Raw genomic sequence first — 19,839 nt, 5'->3', positions numbered from 1 at the left:
TCCATTGCAGCAAAGTGGGTTGAAAGCTTGAGGGATTTCTTCTGCAATAATTCCCCAGATCTCATTCCTGGTCAGCACCGTGCAGCTCATTTCCATTAAGCAGATAGTCCTCCTTTTTCTTCTTTGCTTCCAGACTCATAATTCTGTGCTTATCTGCACTGAACTTCATTTGCATTTATTAGCTGGGTAGGTACTTGAAATATCTAAAACCCTTTTATCTGCCTCCTTTGTTTCTCATTATTTGCTGTCTCTTCCAATTTAATATTAACTGCAAACTTGAAATGTTTCTTCTGAAACTGTTGTTCAGATTCTTTGCATACCAATGTAAGGCCTGGAACTGATGTCTGCTGGGATCCTAGTCAATAATGTGGTCCTGCCTTGAAAAGCTGTACTTCTCACATTTTACTTTTCTCATTTGATTGAGGTGGAGATTGATTCATTTGGTTTTTGGGTTGAACATTTTGAACCATTGAGACTCTTTACTCTGGGAGATGGTGCACTACAGAGCACAACGATGAACAAGACAGGGGCTGCTTGCCCTCATGGAGTGCGCAGCATGTTTTGTTTGGAGAGATAGATATATCCCATCTCATTTAGCCCTCCACCAAATTCCCCTCAATTTTCCTCAACTGCACTTTTTAAGGCTTTGGGCCTTTATCCAATAAAATTATACAAATGATATTGTGAAACTCAGAATTATTTTAAAGGCATTATTTACTTTATTTCACATTTTTTTTTCTTCACAGAGACCCATGGGAGAAATTCCTTTTAGATTTCTCCACAGCCACTGGCTGGTTTTTATCTTATACTATGATTTAAGAATAGATTCGACCTGCCTCTCTGTGTTGGCTGTCAAGCAGCTTGCAGGCAGATTTGTAATCCACTTTCAGAAAATGCACCAGCTCCTACAGCAGGACTTTAAATTTTAATCTCACTAGGGATTTTAGCCTACCTGTTTTCAGCTTTCATACTCCTGTCCACTTCACAATCTCCATCTTCCACCATTGTAGATTTTTTTTCATTAGCTGTAAGAAAACTAAAGTCTTATTTTAAGTATTTCTCCACACTGTCCCAGACCTTTTCTATAACATGACAGATTACAAGTAAATACATTATTTATGTGAGCTTGAAGGGTAATTGTGTTCTATTTTGAGACATAGGTTCAGATCGCTTACCCTTTTCTAAACTGGTGTTCTAGGATGAGCCTAGATTGTATGAACAGCTGTATGAACTTGAATAATTCACCTGACGAAGTTCTCTGGTTCTCATATGTAAGTTAAAAGGATTTCAAAGATGTTCTCATCACTAAAGTTTTATGTTTGCACATACAGATTTGTAATTGTACCATCCAGATGCCTGCTTTTTGTGTCAGAACTTAGCTGGAGTTTCTAGCAGAGTTTTTCCTTGGCATGCTTCTCTTGGATACTGTCTAGATCTAGGTTATGGGGCTGATAAACAACTCAGGAATCCCAGAGTCTAGAAAGTGAGATTGAGCAGCCTGACCAACAGCAAGGGTTCTCTGTGAACCAGCTAAGGAACAGGTAAGGGCAGCTGTGAGCATCACCCAGGAGGGGCCTAACAAACTTTGGGAGCTGTCAGAGATGTGGAAAGAAGAGGGCATGAGCAGCATTTAGAAGGGCAGGAAGGGTTAGTCAGGAGGGCACTATTGACTCCTGGAAACCGCATTTGCCAGCATTCTAAGACACAGATGACTAGTTTCTGTTCAGGGCATCAATAGTGATTTTGTGCCTTTGGGGAATGGAGGGGTAGAAGGTTAGACTGGAAAATCAGCAGAGACTGGATGTTGAAGGGCTGTGTGTGCTCTGCTGAAGGACTTGAATTTTATTTTAAAGATCATGGTAACCTACTGAGGGAGTTTAAAGGAGGTGGGCAGATGTGAAGAGATTTGAAATTTTGAAAGAGACTCCTCTTATGCAAGTATGGATGATAGATTCTACAGGTTAGCTAATAATTGGGGCATTTTTTCTTCAATCCATAGGCGAATGCCTGTATTCGGAGCAGGAAATTACCTAGATTTCTGATTTGAATGAATCAGTGAAGAGTGCCAGTACCATTCATCATAAAAGAAAATGCAGAGGAGGAACAGGCTTGCAAGAGCCTATGAAACCTTTGTTGTAGACAGGTGGAGTTTGTAGGGCTATTGGGATACTTACAGTGGCATGAACCAGGAAGTTTGAAATAATAAGAATTACAATAATAGTAATACAATGATAATAATATTAATATTAATATTTGTTGAATAAGTATTAAATGCATTATAAAATGCATTCTTAATGATATTGATATTAATATTAATATTTATTGAATATGTATTAAATGCCAGTTGCTTTAAGTGTATTATCTCATTTAACCCTTGGGATAGCTCTATTATCCCATTTCTAAATGAGAAAATAAAGCCTGGAAAGATTAAGTACCTTGTCTAAGATCATATAGCTGGGAAAAGGTAGAGTATCATTGGGCACCAAATCCCGCTTTTAACTACAACTATGTACTGTCTTGAAGCGGGATGGCCATGTACTGCTGGTGTATTATATTCGTCAGTGACGTAGGTGAACATGGAAGCCTGAGAAATACCAACATATTGGGGTCCAGCAGAAAAAGAGGCTAAGAAGTAGAGGAAACAGAAGAAGAACACCGAGAGAGATGGTACCATGTCAAGAACACTGGTGCCACCTCATGCTAACGGGGTCATTGATGGCAATCTATTTATTGTCTCTGAACTTCATCTGTTTTTTTTCTGTAAAATGGGGATAATATTACTTTCAAAGTTTCCCTTATGTTTAATCAAGGTAGTGTTTATCAAGCACCTAATCTGCTATGTGGCACATAGTTAGGGCTTGGGAAATGGTGGCTGCTGTCATTACTTTGAAGCAGAAAGCCAAGAAAAGAGTTTTATGAGAGAGTAGCCACCACTTTTAAATGCTGCAGTGAATTAAGTTGGTGAGGGGGACAGCATAGCATCTGGGATATACTCAGGGTATAGTCCGAGAGTTTTGAAAGCTATGAAAACAGCAGGAAAAAATTTTCCTCAGTCATGCATCTGCTATTAATTTTACATTACAGGGAATAAGTACCTTGGTATCAGTTTTCTTCAAAATCAATCACAGTGAATTCTGTGAATTATGAATGCCAATACAAATGAAATGTCGATCATTTATAATTACTTGAAAATAAAATTGCATTGAAAATGTTTTAAGGTAGTCTTATGTAGAGTATTAAAACCTGTTGTACATTGGTGATAAATGAGAGAATTTGGCAAATGACAAAGACCAATATAGTTCAAGATTTAAACTTTCCTTTGTTATAGCACTCTTTCCTCCATCCCCACTTATGGTATCATTTTACAGAAGCAAGGAGGTTGGAACCCCAAAATCAAAAGAGACATTCATAGTTCAGTGACCATTTTCATCTTGATGGAGTTCTTGACATTGGACAATTTCCCTTACCTCCTCATCATAAATTTTCTCATCTGTGAAATCTAAAAAATGCATTTTGAATTTGTATATAAAACCTAGTTTTAAAATCATGGCAGCTAGTTAACAAAAAATCACCATGGGCCAAACAAATCATGTTTATGGGAAGAATTTGATTTCCATACCACTAATTTGCAACTTCTGGTTTACAGATTTTCCATATAATTATGAGATTTTACTTGGAAGAGGTTTAGAGATCCCTCTCTGTGTGCTTAGTCCAAAGAACTGTGCCAGGCATCCTAAGGATGGGGTAGGATGGGAGGCATACTAAAGACAGTTCAAGCAAAGCTTTTGACCTTAAGGTGGTTATAATCTTCTTTGAAAGACAGTATTCACCAGAAAGAAACAGAAAACAGTTCTGAAAGAGTGTAGTTATAAGGGGGTTGAGAGATTTCCCCCTGTTTTGGGGAAAAATCTGAATCCCAGAGAGACCCAAATTCATAGGACTAGTAAGTAGCAGAGCTGGTCCTTGAATGAGGCTTTCTTTAAAAATTTTTTTTAATGTTTATTCATTTTTTTGAGAGAAAGAGGCAGAGTGTGAAAGCGGGAGGGGAAGAGAGAGAGAGAGAGAGAGAGAGAGAGAGAGAGAGAGAGAGAGAGAGAGAGTTGGGGAAGGAGACACAGAATCTTGAAGCAGGCTCCAGGCTCTGAGCTGTCAGCACAGAACCCAACGTGGGGCTCGAACCCATGAACCATGAGATCGTGACCTGGGCCAAAGTCAGACGCTTAACTGACTGAGCCACCCAGGTGCCCTGAACCAGGTTTTCTGAGACCTGGAAAGGTTCCTTTCCAGCCCTCCGTGTTGCATTCCACGGAGAGTGTATCTTCCTGTAAGCACCATACTGTTGGAGTTCAGAGGGAGAGAATGGTTGGGGCAGAAGCCTCCATCAAGGAAAAATGGCTAGAGTCAAGTACTGGAGGATAAGAGAGTGATAGCCATAGTCACTCAAGAGAGTGACTTGAGGGGAAAACATGGGGTAAAAGCAAAACCAAAACCAAATCAAGAGTTAAGAGTAAGTATGCTATATTAGGGTGTATCAGTTGGGATCCAATCAGGTAGCAGAAACCATACCACTTATTTATCAGGGAGAATTTCTTGTAAAGAATTACTGACCAGGTGTTAGAAAAATGAAAAGGTGAAAGAAGATGAAGAGGTGTGACAAGAGGCAGTGCCTGCAAGAAGCAGCAGTTATCTCTAGGGTTGGTGGAACAAAGAGAAGAAGTTGGGATTATTAGAATTTAGAAGTTTGGAGCAATGGTCCCAAGAAGGTAGGACTCAAACCACAGAAGAGGGACTGTGCTGGTATCTGTGTGGGGCATGCCAGGGTTGGCTCTGGAAGTCTTGGGGAAAAGAAAAAAGCAGCAAACTAGAGCTGCCACTGCAACTAGGACCAAACTAACTGCCCCTTCTAGGGCAAAGAACTCTTCATGAGGCTGACCAAAGCAGGGAGCAAATAGGAAAGAGCAAGAGCCTTTTCTTTTCCCTGTCCTTTCCCTGGATGCACATTACTGGCAGAGCCCACCTGGCAAAACAGAGAATTGATTTGTAGAGTACAGTGCCAGCACCACAAAGCTAAGTTGAGAAGTCCGAGTGTGAAGCTGAGAGACAAAAGCTCCTTTGTAAGCAGCATGGTGGGCACATTGGGGCAGCAGTGAGGAAATTGACTGGAGTGGAGTACTCATGTTGGGTGTGGCAGGAGGTAAGGCTGTAGACATTGGCTGGGACAGGTGACAGACAACTTTGAATGTTGAGAAGAGCTGTTTTGATTTGAATTTCAAAAGGGACTTATGGACTAGGAGGAAAGATGGGATTCCAAGTCATGATTGTATCTGCCATTCAGTTGTGTTCTCTTAACAAAGAGGAAAGATGAGTGTTTAGATGAAAAGGTGAGTTTATGCATGTTGGTTTTAAGACAGTGGATCTTTCTCAGGAGCCAATAGAAGAAAGTAGTAACAAATCAAGTCTTAAGGCATGTGAGGAAGGCTTTGGTCAGAAGGCTGCAGCAGAGAGGCATAGCCATAACTCATGAGGTATATTTTAATGTAACACTCCTGTCATTCTACACATTGACATGTACAATCTTCCTCACTAGTCTCTTGGCTTTTAAAGGGAGAAACTGTCACGTTCACCTCTGGACATGCTGGGCTCAGAAGATTGTCTGAAACATAGTGAATCCTAAAGAAATTTTAAATAGCTCTGCTTACATTATGTTTTATAAAACATAAAATCTCTACCGTAGAGGCCATGCTGTGTATCTATCCAGGTAATAATGAGCTGCATATAGCTAATGCATATTTATTATTGGTAACATAAATGGTTTTTTGGAAACCATAAATGGATTGGTACAATGCCTTACACAACTGACGCCTGAACAGCACAGACCTGAATTCCATTATACACAGATTTTTTTCAATAAATACAGTACTGTAAATGTGTTTTCTCTTACGATTTTCTTAACATTTTCTTTTCTTTGGCTTATTTTATTTTAAGAATACAGTATATGTTATACAAGTATATGTTACATATAGCATACAAAATATGTGTTGATTGACTGTTTATGTTATCAATAAGGCTTCTGGTCAATAGCAGACTATTAGTGAGTCAAAAGTTATCCATGGATTTTTGACTGTGCAGGAGTCAGTTACCTCTAATCCCTGCATTGTTCAAGGATCAGCTGTACTATCAAAGGTGGCAAGCTTCACAAAAGTGTTTGTATTAGTTAGCTTTTGCTAGTGATATTTGTGTATAACAAATAGTCCTCAAATATCAGTAGTTTATGAAATAAATAAGAGTTTATTTTTCCTTATGTTACATGTCAGTGGTGGTACATCAGTGATAGTGGCTTTGCTTATACTTAAATTCTAATCCAGGTTGGTGACTAGATTTTGGTCTGCTCTACTTAATTCTGGGGTCTAAAATAAAAGAAAGTCCCTTTATGTAATAAACCCATTCTCATGACACTAGGGAACAGACAAACCATCAAATCACATGGAAGAATTTGTCTCAGAATGAGCATGTATCTCATTTGCCAAAGCAAATAATGTCAATTCATAGAGCAGGAAAGTATATTCCTCTCACTGGGGATAGGAAGGAATGAATGTTTGTAGTTAAGAATACAATCTGTCAGAGTCCTTCTGATGATTAATTTGATGTGTCAACTTGGCCAGGGTGTGCTACCCGATTCGTCAAACACTAGTCTAGATGTTACTGTGAAGGTATTTTGTAGATGTGATTTGCTTTTACAATCAGTTGATTTTAAGTAAAAAAGAGTACCCTCCATAATATGAGTGGGATGCATCCCATTAATTGGAAAATTTTAGAGTAAAAAATGAGGGTTTTTGGAGGAAAGGGAACTTTGTCTCAAGATCATAATGTAGAAATCCTGTTTGATTTTCCTCCTTGCCAGTCTTCCCTTTGAATTTTGGACTCACCAGCCCCCACAATCAAGAGGCCAGGTGACTTCTTAAAATAAATGAGCCAATTCCTTTAAATCTCTCCTTTTTTTCTCACTTGATAGACAGATAGCTACATAGATAGATCTTTTGGTTTTGTTTCTCTGGAAATCTCTGACTGGTATAATCCCATTTATTCTTGTTATGCTGTTTCCTTGTTTGTTGCTTTGCCCAGAATAAAGGAGCAGTGAAATATACAAGAATATTTCTTTTGTACAATTAGGACTTACTTTGGAGAGTGAAATTTTAGCTATTAATAGAATCAAAGATAGATAAAATAGGCCAGATCCTGAGCCAGGATCTAAATAAGCAAGTGAAAGAGTTAGGTAAAAATATCACAGGTTGAGTTGCAATCTGCTGGCAGGAACACTTTACAAGCCTAAAAAAACAAATATCTGAACTTATGAATAATATTCTGATCTGATTACAGCAGTTGGCTTCCATAAGACCAAGATCAGAATTAATGAAGTAATTTTTTTAATGTTTATATGTTTATTTTTGAGGAGGGGAGGGGCAGAGAGAGAGGGAGAGAGAATCCCAAGCAGACTCTGTGCTGTCAGCTCAGAGCCTGATGTGGGAATTGATCTCACAAACCAAGAGATCATGACCTGAGCTTAAACCAAGAGTCAGACACTTAACTGACTGAGCCACCCAGGGGCCCCAGAAGTAATTTTGGGTTCTACCTTGTTCCTGTCTTCTTGGTAACTAACACAATGTCTGTGAGTGGGCTTTTTGTTTATATACCCATTAATATTCTTTGAATATTCATTGAACATTGTTATGCACAAGATACTTTCCCAAGGTTGGAGACAATTGAGACATAAGAGATTCACAGTCCCTTCCCTCATGGAATTTACATTCTTGTAGAAGAGTTAGATGTGAGACAACTTACACCATTAATTGTTTAATTCTGATTGTGACAAGGGGATAATTAGAGAAGTAGAGAGTGCCATGAGAACCTCCTAGGAGAGCCTGACCAAGCATGTGGGGAGTGATGAAGGAGCTGAGCTCTGAAGCACGAATGGGGCTGTGGGGCAGGAGAGGTGTTTCAGGCAGAGGGAATATATGTAAAGCATCTGAGACAAGAACTAGATGGACTTATTTTGAGGCCTCAAAAGGAGGCAGGTGCAGCTGGAACTTAGAGAACCAGAATGGAGTATGAGGTGGCTGGGTGTACAAGAGCTTTGGCATACTCTGTAGGTCTAGTAGGGACTGTTGTCTGTTTCCTATGGCAACCGGAAAGCTATTTAAGGGTGTTAAACAGAGGTGTGATGAAGGGTTTGTTGAAGGAACGAAAGGCTGTTTGAGATACAAGAATTGTACTAACAGTACAGAGACTGGAGTTTTTTGATAATTCTATACAATTGTCTTAATTTTAGAGAATATTTTCTTTCCTGGTAGTGTGTGTGTGTGTGTGTGTGTGTGTGTGTGTGTGTGTGTATGATATAATTCCTTGTTGTTTTTGGCCCATTTACTATAAATAGAAAGTCTTCTATGAACAAAAACAGAGGTCAATTTTATGATTTATAAAAAATGAAAAACCGTACCACTAACCACAAATAAGGAGCACTTATTAAAGAAATATAATTTAAAATTCTTAGGAAAGTATGGTAGGTGAAAGAATTTTCTCCAAAGTAATGCTTGGATTTAATTATTGACATTTACTAAAGATTCGTAACAAATTTCTCCAAGGCTGCCACTTTACTGTAATATTACACACCATCATAATATCTGCACACTATTCATAATGGATGGTTGAATCATATATAGTTATAGCTAATCAAAAACCATTACAAATGTATTTACTCTCTTTAAACACTTTCATATTTCATTATAAATGGCCGATTGAACACTTCCACATCCATTACAGTATTATATTTCCATTCAATTTACTATTAAGATTTCTTGAACAGCTACAATGTAATAGTAGCTATTGTGCATTATAAATATTTCATCACTTCTCTGTGGTAATCCATTTCTCATTTGCTTGCCAAAACTTATGAAGTGCTTATTAAACATTGATATATAACATTACAGCACATTATATGAAATATTGTTGTCTTGCAAATCAGCTTACTGGTAAACCTTGAAGTTGGCAATACTTTAATCTGCATTATCCAGTCTTTATCCTTCATTATAAGCAATGAATATTGCTATGTCATTGGATTGGGGGGAAATGGATCATTTCCAGGGAAATCTTTACCAACTTAAACAATTTTCTAGTTTTATGGAGTTAATTTGGTGTTTGCCTGTTAGTCTGTGAGGGAGGGCAAGTTGGAGTAACAGTGCTCTTTTCCATCTAGAAACTTCTTGGACTCATAGGGAATCTTCAGGCCCGCTGAGCCCAACTTTCCTTCCACATTTTCTTTATTTTGAGTCTGTCTTTTGTCAAATTGGGCATCATACTGTTCAATATTTCCAAAGTTAGTGGCTCACATCTTTCTGCTTTGAGTTGAGATGGACATTTCTTTTTAGCAAGTAAAAATACTGGAAAAGAAAAGAAATTTCTTCTGGTAATAGTTTAATAGAATCAAATAATGTGAGAATTTGAAAGAGAATTTTAGGAATCCTTTAATCTGGTGATGGTGAATTCATGCTCACATGCCCCCACCTTCCCCTTCCTTGGCAGATATTACTAATTGAACTTTGTTTCCTGCTGAGCTGTGTTCAATCTGTCCTCCAGACTTCCCCTACTAGTTTAGTATTTATGGGACTTCAGATGATATCTATTTGTTGTCCCTGATCAAGAAATGATCCCTGATCAAGGAAATAAAAGCATTTATAAGTGAAATGATCTGGCCAAAGTCACTCTTCCAGTTAGGGTATCTAAGCCAAGGTTTTCTTAATCCCAAACTAAAATTTGTCCTATCATTCCAAATATAAATTTTCTTTGACTGTACCTTACTCTCCTGAGGCCCTTCCAAATGGTGATCTTTATTTTTTCACGCAATTTCAATGATGGAAATTATTCTTAGTTTTCTGAATTAGTTATTTTTTTTTCAACGTTTATTTATTTTTTTTGGGACAGAGAGAGACAGAACATGAACGGGGGAGGGGCAGAGAGAGAGGGAGACACAGAATCGGAAACAGGCTCCAGGCTCTGAGCCATCAGCCCAGAGCCCGACGCGGGGCTTGAACTCACGGACCTTGAGATCGTGACCTGGCTGAAGTCGGACGCTTAACCGACTGTGCCACCCAGGCGCCCCTGAATTAGTTATTTGAATTGTGTCATCATTCTTTTCTTCCTAGGCTTGATGCTTTCCAGAGGAGGCTATAGATGAAGTATGGAATATTCAGCAATAATTATGGTAGAAAACATATTTTTATGTATTACATGCATTCATACCTGATACAAAATTATATAAAATATCAATTTTACTAATTTTCACTAATTTTTACTAATTGATTAGTAAAAATCAATTTTACTAATTTTCACACTAGAGCCACTTACTTTAATTCCCAATTCAAATTCATTTTCTGATGAGCAATGGAATAAAGGTTTTTTTAATTAGTGAAAAATTTTCAGGAAAGACAAACAGTGTCTTGTTTATTTATATGAAAAGAGATGACAGACCTTATATAATTCCCTGAGAAAAATCTGAGCCTATAGGGAGAAAGATGTTACTTTTTCCTTAGGGGAGGATAATAATGGAACCACTCTGATTATATTTAAATAGATGCCCAGTGTGGTACCAACTTTATGGGGCCTGAGAATTGTAATGGGTCTCCTATTAAAAACCACATTAACCCTCCATTGACTCTAATGACTTCTGTCTTTTGGGAGTTGGATTTCTTTGTTTATTCCATATGGGACTTATTATCTTGAGGGAAAGTTAATAAGATTTCTTCCAGACCTGCTTTGCCATGAAGCCTTGTTAAATTCCAAGACTAATAGGAAATGAATTGAGCTAATAAAAGATACCTTAACAGTTAAAAAATCTTGGGGAAAAATTGAAAAGGCAACTGGTAATAGCATTAAGGAACAACCTTAAACATTAGCTACAGAACTCATAATGATCTTTTATATATATATATATAATTTGCTTGTCCTGATGATGCATGCATACTTCCACCTTATCTGTATTAGCTTCATGATTAACTATTTGGGATAGCATTCATGGAGCTAAGAAGTTGCTTGTCAGTTAGCACAAAGTGCTGGTAATTAACTTCCTAAGGCACCTCCATCGCTGGGCAAAAATAGGCTCGATAAATTTATACCATGTCATACTGTATGACAGAAGCTCATCCATCCTCTGATTTCAAACAAGGTATTAGAAACAGGTTGAGTTTCTTGACAAATATAACCCAGAACTGACATTTATATAAAGCCAATTCATTTTATAACAGCGATGACTCACTTTGAGACGAATGTATAGTAACAAACTTAGCAGGTATTTCGAGCTGACTAGGAGTGCAAATTCTTGTAATTTTACATTATTTCCAGGGACTCTTGAAAAAAGTGAAGTCTATGTCACCAGAAGCCCAGGGTCTTTTAGTTACTACTTGTGGATGCCTGGGGAGTTCAGCTTGGGGAGGGATGTCATTTCTACAATTTGTGATGGATTGGTTGGCACAAATAGCATGATGGGAATCTGAGGAAAATGAGAAAACAGTATTTCCACTCTTTTGAGCTAAAATAAAAAGATGTGATGCTGCACTTTTTTAAAAAGGGAAGTTAACAAAAGTAAACACAGCAAAATTCTAACCTGTCTCTTCTCAAGTGATATATTCTTTAAAAACAAACAAGTCAAAGTTGATGTTCTTCTTAAGAAAGTAACCTTTACCAGTCCATTTCTATGGATATTCAGCCTATTTCTTGAATCACTGCATTTTCCTCAGAATAGAGATGGCAAGGGTTTTCAGCTGTGAAGTGTTAGGCACCAGTGTGATGTGTGAACACTGAATTTGGACTCAGATGGCCTTAATTCAAGCCTCAAATCTGCCACTTAGTAGTTATATAGCTTTGGACATGTCACATAACCTTCCCCATCCTTGGTTTTTCTCATCTTTGAAGTGGACTCAATAATACCTGCCTTGGCTGGTGTGTCACATGAATCGAGATCTATCAAAGGAATTGGTTATCAGGAAAGAACTAGAAAATTTAAACTAGAAAGGGATTTTCATCTGAACATTACTTTGATTTGAGGAAGTGTAGTAAATTTTTCTCTCCATTTATTTTCTTCTTACTCATGTTTGTAAGACCCACTGGACTTCTTAAAATGTTGCCTTAAAGAGGGACTTAAGGATTATGAGATCTGAGAAGCTAAGTGACCCACTGTCTACTCCAAATGTGATTTCACGCATTCCTCCTTGGTTCTCTGGTATTTTTTTTTATTTATGCCTCATTATAAGCCATATTTTAGATTGACCCACAAGCATGAAAAAATCAGTAGTTGAACATCTTTGGTGAAGTGGATAGGTTGAATAATAACATTTATACCAATGAAAAAGCTATGTAGAAGGTATATTCCAGTTTTAAGGTCAGTTATATATTGCAAGCTTGCCATCATTACAAATAACACAAGTCAGGAGGAAAAGGAAACTCCGTCTTCAAAGCTCAGTATTCTCAAATGCAATATTTGTGACATTGGAGTTATTGTGGTAGAGGTAAGCAACGTGACCTGGCTGATATTTACACCCTTTCATTCACTTTTATTGAGTACACATTGATGACAGTGGTAGCAACAGTGAGCAGCTCCTACAGCAATGTCACATGGCCCCCATCGAGGGTGTCTTAGATGCCAGGTACAGCGCTAGGTGTTTATACACACTTCGTATTCACTTTTCGTAACAACCCTGCCAGATACTCCTTATAGATTCACTATTTTATAGACATGGGAGTGAAGCTTGGGGAGGTGAAACAACTCATCAAAACACACATAGCTGGCAAGTAGAGATGGCAGGAGATGAAGCCAGGTTGGTCTGACTCCAAAGTCCAAGCAATTCAAAGTTCTAGATACCACTGTCACCCCCTAAAAACTGTGAATGCCTTTTATTTATATTGTAAGATACTAATTTCTTGTGCAGCTCTCTGGAATCTGAATCATCTACATTGTTTTATATATATTTCCTTTTATTTTCTTTATTGGAATAACTGAAAGGGAAGAAGGAAGGAAGATAAAGAAAGGAAAGAAGGAAGAAAGAAAGAAAAGATAAGCTCACTTAGGTTAAATCCATTTTTGAGGGTTTTAGTTCTTATTTCTTGGCAGGATGATATACTTCTGTTTTTAAAAATTATCTGTTCTCCTTCTGTAACCAATTTGTTAATCATGTTTTGGTGACTGACTTTTGGGCACATTTCCCAGAAACTTTAAGGCAACCCTTAATAAACACTAATAAGTCTGCATGCAGAAGAAGCCTATTATTATTCATGGACAGTATTACGTAGAATTAAACTTTTGGAAACTGCACCAAACACATTCAGCTAGACATGAAAGTAAGCTGAATTTCCATTTGGTTTGCTTCTTGCTGAGCCTTCAAATTATAAAGTGAAGCAAAGCCAAAAGATTAATACAATGAAAACAAAGATTGGGAAATTAAATGACACGATGCAATTTTCTGCCTCATCGGGCTGGCACCAATAATATGCAAAGGAAAGTGTGCTTAGTGTTGGTTAGCTGCTGTATAAATGCAGGACAATCAGTCTCCTTCTCGAGGGAGACTATTTTCTTGAATCATATGGCCATTGACTCTTCCAATTACCAGAGCCCCCACGCACAGTTCTGCTCTATTTTTTTAACTTTCTGCTCTGCTCTGCCATGGTATTGTTATTATTAGCATTTACACAGGTACATGCTTTTATATTATCTGAAATATTTTAGTGATAGCTTCAGGGCATACGTAAAAACCTGGAGCCTACTGCCACATTCATAATTAAATAATAATAGTATTTTATAAAATGGATCTTTATGGGTAGTTGAAGGCCATAATGGTCTATCTTTGAATCATGCCTATCAGAGAAACATTAGCTCATGGTTGATATCTCACATTTGGGCTTCTGTTGGCATGCCACTCATAATGTATCATTGCTGATCATTGTCAAGATTCATTCTAAAGTGATTTGGGTGATAAGAAATGGCTCTCAGGTAACCCCAGTGTTTTGTGAAATTACGTATATCACAGCTGTCATGTCTATACTACCGAAATTCTCCAGATGATTCAGACATCCTCTGGAGAATTAAATTGTTCATTAACTTTCAAATTTCTCTATAACTCTGCCTGGCAATATAAACCAGTCAACAGTAATCAGTCTCCTGTGAGGTGCAGAGCACCACACTGGATCAGAAGAAGGTAAAATAAGGAACCGACTGGTGCAGGCCTCCAGCACTTTGGAGAGAGATGGATCCATCGGTATTACTTCTGGATCATCTTCAGACACCAAACAGAAGCCAATAGAGTGGTCACTCACCTACTTCCTTCATGTTCCAAGGCCTTCAGTAGGATCCTTACTCTTTTCTGCCAAAGGCAAATCCCTTGAAAAGAATGTGGTTATGCGTGCATGCACGTGCGCACGCGCACACACACACGTATGTGCATATGTTTTGTTGTTTGTAATAACAGAGGGTAAAATGTTCAAAGAAAGTAATATTTACTGTAGAGGATGATCATCTCTCTACTTGTTTGGTGCTCTTGACTTTGTTATTTTACTCTGGAATTTGGTTTTTAGAGGTTGATTTTAAGCTTTTTTCCCTTCAGATTTCTCAAGAGTCTCTGGAGATATTGATTTCAAATTTTCCATGCAAACAATCAAAATGCTTAAGAGATGTGTAAGGTCCTTTCAAATCATGGAAGATGCAAATCAAAGCTGCTAGGTGGTCAAACATCCAAAAATGGGAGGGGAAAACTTGGGCTGAATCATAGAACAGCCTGGAAAGAGATCCATATTCCTGCCAAATTTTATTTTGTTTCCATTTTGCTGATTTTTATAAATTTTTTTTAACGTTTATTTATTTTTGAGACAGAGAGAGACAGAGTATGAACGGGGGAGGGGCAGAGAGAGAGAGGGAGACACAGAATGAGAAGCAGGCTCCAGGCTCTGAGCCGTCAGCCCAGAGCCTGACGCGGGGCTCGAACTCATGGAGCGTGAGATCGTGACCCGAGCTGAAGTCGGACGCCTAACCGACTGAGCCACCGAGGCACCCCTCCATCTTGCTGATTTTTAAAGGTAGACATTTGAATTTTGAAATGATTAGCTTAGGATTTACTCAATTTTTGCTGAAGAACATGGTTTGTTTTTTATTTTTGTTTGCTAGACTTCTAATTTGTGTGTTGCTTACCTCCCAAATATGATTGGGATGGAGATACTCAAAAACTGCTTTGGGGCTGTCTGCTTTGAGAATTTCTGATGCGGTGATTTTGAAACATGAAACTAAACCTTGAAAATAATGAAGCTAAAAGATTGAACATCTCATCCTGGCTTTTTTCATTATGATGTTTTTGTCTTTTTAACAGAAATTAACCACCTTTACCCTAGAAAAAGAATACTTCATATTTTTTATAACATTTTGAAGTGAATTTGGGATCTACATTATTTTACTTGAGAGAAATTCACTGAGATGCATTATCTCACCTGTTGGGACCTTAATAATACACAGAGGCTGAATAATTTTTTTTGGTTTATATTAAAACTAAAGCTTCAGGTTGTTCTCACTGGCTTTCTGAAGGTAGTACGAAGTGAATAAGTGCATGGGCTCTGGAGTATGGTTGTCTTGATTTGAATCTGGTCTCCATCACTTACAGCTAATGACCTTGGGTAATTACCTCTCTGTGCCTTGGTTTCTTCAGCTGTGAGATGGGGATGATGATAGGATCTTTATTATAACATTGTTCTGAGTACTTATTGAGTTAATACATGTGAAGTGCTTAGAATGCTTTCTTTCTCTCATCCCAGATATCTCTTTCTAGTCTGAAACGTCTTAAATAATAAAGCACTTCAAGAAAAATAAAAGTTAATAACAAACTCTTAATGATTGGTAACAGTTTTCTGGGCTGTGAATGCTCCTTTCGATTTTCTTTATCCAATATTGCAGAGACTCTTGATGCTTTCATTACCTTGGTGGAAGAAAAAGAAGGAATGAAATGCAAAAGCACAATGGGCAGATTTTTAATAGAGTGTCTTCCCAGATGAAGGAGCATTGCAAGTGCTACAGTCTTCAACAAAATATATGGCTGCTGAACTTAATAATAAATGTATTTTGGCTTCATCCACTTTTTTCGGTTCACTTAAAGAGAAACATGATCTTTGGTGCATTGTCAAGAAAAAAAAAAGCTTTATAAGACTTCAAGGCACCAAAACATTCCTAAAATGGTACAAATTTATTCTCATAAAAAATGATTGTACACCTGAAAAGAGAAATAAAATAAGGAAAGATTTTGGGAAGTTTCTTAACTTTGTAGAGCATATCTAACTATATTCTTTGACTATTACTAAAAAGCTTCTGTATGGGACTGATGGTAGAAATTGCTATGATTTCCTTGACTTCAGCTGCAGTTTTGCTAAAATCATTGATCTCCAGTGGTCTAAAATTGATGTGGATGTCCCTAGTCTCAGCCCTGCATGATTCACTCCTATTGAAACATCTTCCTGTAATGCATTGATTTTTTTGTTGTTGTTTGTATGACAATGATAGAGTTAACAGGATTTTTTTTTTGAAAATGTAAAACTATGGGCAGAGCCTAAAAGCCTATAGGATTCATTTTTATTTAAATTAAAATATATTTTGATAATAACTCTATAAATTTCACAAGTAAAATCAACGCTGGCTTTTGGCAGATGGAAACATACTTTGAGCTACAGTTTCAAGATGCCAGTCATGGTTCAAAGAGGAGAACTCCTCCTTTTCACTTAATTCACACTCCACTGAACTACAGAAACAGGAGTTAACTCTGCCAGAGTAGTACTTTTCAAGTAAGTGACCCCAGGAACCACAAGGTCAGACTACAGTATAGTTTATAAGGTTTCAACTTGTACTTCAGTCAGTCCATCAGTCACTGAAGGGTTAAAGATGAGCTTGGGCAAAGGACAAGGGGACTTTGGTTGCCATTTCCTCAAGCTTTTAGCATTTGTGGAAGGTTGAGTCACACCAGTCTTTATTAAATGATGCATAATTCAGTGATAAATTGGTTTAGCTCTGCCTGTTACAAGTCGGGCCTGAGGTTTTACAGGGGTCAGTCTAGAGGCACTGTGGCTGTTTCATGTCATTAGTTTTCATTCAGTCGCAATGTGTAACCACTCTAGCACATGTCTTTCATTAGTGAGTACAATGCACGCTTTGTGTGTGAACATCCTTAGATGGTAAAAGCCAATTTAGAGCTTTCTCACCTTCCTTTTATGTCAGTGGATTCCATCAGACCCACATGTGTATGGAGCTAAAGGTTTTTGTGGTTGGGTCAGGCTCATTTCCCATTTGCATTGCATCCTGCCCAGCTGATCCAGGCTAGAAGCTTTCTCTGAAGTTAATGGGTGTTGAGCACTGAATAAGACCATAGTGTCAACTTGCTAAACTTCCTCCTCTCGAGTTCAGAAAGCTCTTGTAATCCCACTTCCTTTATAGAGCTTTCTTTCCCTAAGTGGGAGAAAGAGAGTTATTCTTTCCCATTAATTCAGATACAAAACCCAGACTTTTGTTTTCTATCTACACATGCACCCCTTGCCTGCCCCCTACTGGTTCAAGTGCTACTAACAATGTAATTAGCTTTGGGGAAGGTTCTGGCGTGTGCAAGAAGTAATCTGCATGTTAATTAGTCTTTTGTGGGCACATACAACAGCAATTACTACAAAGCTAGAAATTTTAAATATTTTGTATAACACCTACGGTAACAATAAACACATGGACATTTATAAAATGGACAATCATGCTTTCAGTCTCAGTTTCTCTACCTCTTTCTTAAAATTGTCTTTTCAGTGGAGATTACATTTGTTTGGGAAGAGAGTAATGTAGCTGCAGTGGGACAGGTTCTCTGAGTGAATCAGGTAGTGATCCTTATGTGCTCAAAGTGTGTACCTGAATGCCTAGTATAGTGGAAAGATTATGGCTTTGCGTTTAGACCAACGGGGCTTTACATCTGGGCTTTATCACTTCTGTATGTGATATTCTGGTGTGATTATCTGAGACTGTTTTCTCAGTTGAAAAATGGATATCCTACTACTTTTCTCTCAGGGTTGTTGTAAGTATGAAATGACATAATATATGCAAATAAACCCAGAGAGGTGTCTGGCACACAGTTGGCACCCATTCATTCATTCATTCAACAAATATTTTGAAGGCCAATTATGTACTAGACACTGTTTGAAGCATAGAGGATACAGCAGCAAATGAAAGAGACAGACACAAAATACTTCCTGGTGAGATGAGCTAGATAATACATATGGTAAATAGTGTCTTACAGCATATGTTAGGATGAGTGCTATGGAGAAGGACAAAGCAGGGTATGGAGTGCGGGAGTGCAGGGCAATTCTAGTGTCATAGGATGGTCAGGAAAGGCTTCTCTAGGAAAATGTCATTTCAGTAAAGATAGAGGTGAGTAAACAGTGTGGATTGGTAGAGGAAGAACTTTCCAGAAAAGGGAACAGCCAGTGTCCTACTACGGACAAGAATAGTAGGAGATGAAGCAACAGAGGCCATTTCACTTAAGACCTTTAGGCCATTGTAAGGACACTGGCTTTTATATGAAATGGAGAGTAATTGGAGGTTTTTGATCAGAGAAATGATGTGATCTGATTTAATGTCTTAAGTCTAGTTCTCCTGGAAACAGGCTCAGAGATGCATAGTTGTACTTAGTCGATTTATTTTGGAAATGTTCTCAGAAGCAACACCTCTGAGGGAGTTGGGGAGCAGGACTGGACAAGGGAAGAGCTGAAATGGGATACAATTGCAGCAGAGGCCTCAGCTGATCCACAGGGAGTCCTGCAGCTGGCATGGCCCTTTAGATTTGTCTGAAGTTGAGGAAAAGAGGTGGAGCTTTTGCATCTCCACATTGATGAGTCATTGTTTATGCCTTAAGGGAAGATCAAAACTTCAATGAGGCAGCTCCTGTTGGATAAGGGCAAGTCTAAGAGGAGACTCAGCTGTAAGCCACTGGCAGCCAATGCTTCAGGCTACTGGCATCAGAAGTAGTTCATTTCTGAAGGGGGCATCTTGGTGGTACCCCTTAACATCCACCGCACTCAGGTTTTATCAAGGCCATGCTGGCTGCCATGTTGAGAATAGGCCATAGAGGGAAAGGGGAAAGGGGAAAGAGGAAAGGGAAGGTGACCAGTTAGTAGATTACTGAAAGAACACAGGAGAGTAATGTCAGTGGCTTGGATCTGGGTGGGGACAGGCAAAGATATGGGACTCTGGATATATTTTGAATGGAATGTTGACAGGATTTGCTGATGGACTGGATGTAGGCTGTGAAAGTAATAAAGGAGGCAAGGATAATTTTAAGGTTTTTGTCTTGAAACAGTGTCTAGTACATAATTGTTTATGTACCACAAAGCACATGTAATGGAAAAACTAGAAGGAGAAATTTGCTCTTAATGGAGGTAGGGAAGACTGTAAGAGAAGCAGGTTTGGAAGAGAGGGAACGAGGAGCTCAATTTTAGATATACTGAGTCAGAGGTGCCTACTCGACATCCAGGTGGGTGTGCTGAGTAGGTAGTTGGTTACAGAATCTGATCAGGAGAGGTAATTTTCGAATCCTTGGCATGTACATGGTATTTAAGACTTAAACTGGGAGATCACCAAATGAGTAAATATCTCTAGGGGAGATCCCTTAGGTCTAGCTTCCTTTGGCTACCTTTATGATTAGTAATATGTTACTTCCTTAGATAAAGAAGGTCCTTGCTCCCCTCCTTCTCCCCAGCGAGCTGTGATAGTTGTCTAACAGAAAGTTTGGGGCAGACAAAATC

The sequence above is a fragment of the Lynx canadensis genome, chromosome B2 (assembly GCF_007474595.2).
Source record: "Lynx canadensis isolate LIC74 chromosome B2, mLynCan4.pri.v2, whole genome shotgun sequence".
Taxonomy (NCBI): Eukaryota; Metazoa; Chordata; class Mammalia; order Carnivora; family Felidae; genus Lynx; species Lynx canadensis.
The sequence above is the reverse complement of the archived record's forward strand: the minus strand, read 5'-3'. Positions refer to the sequence as shown.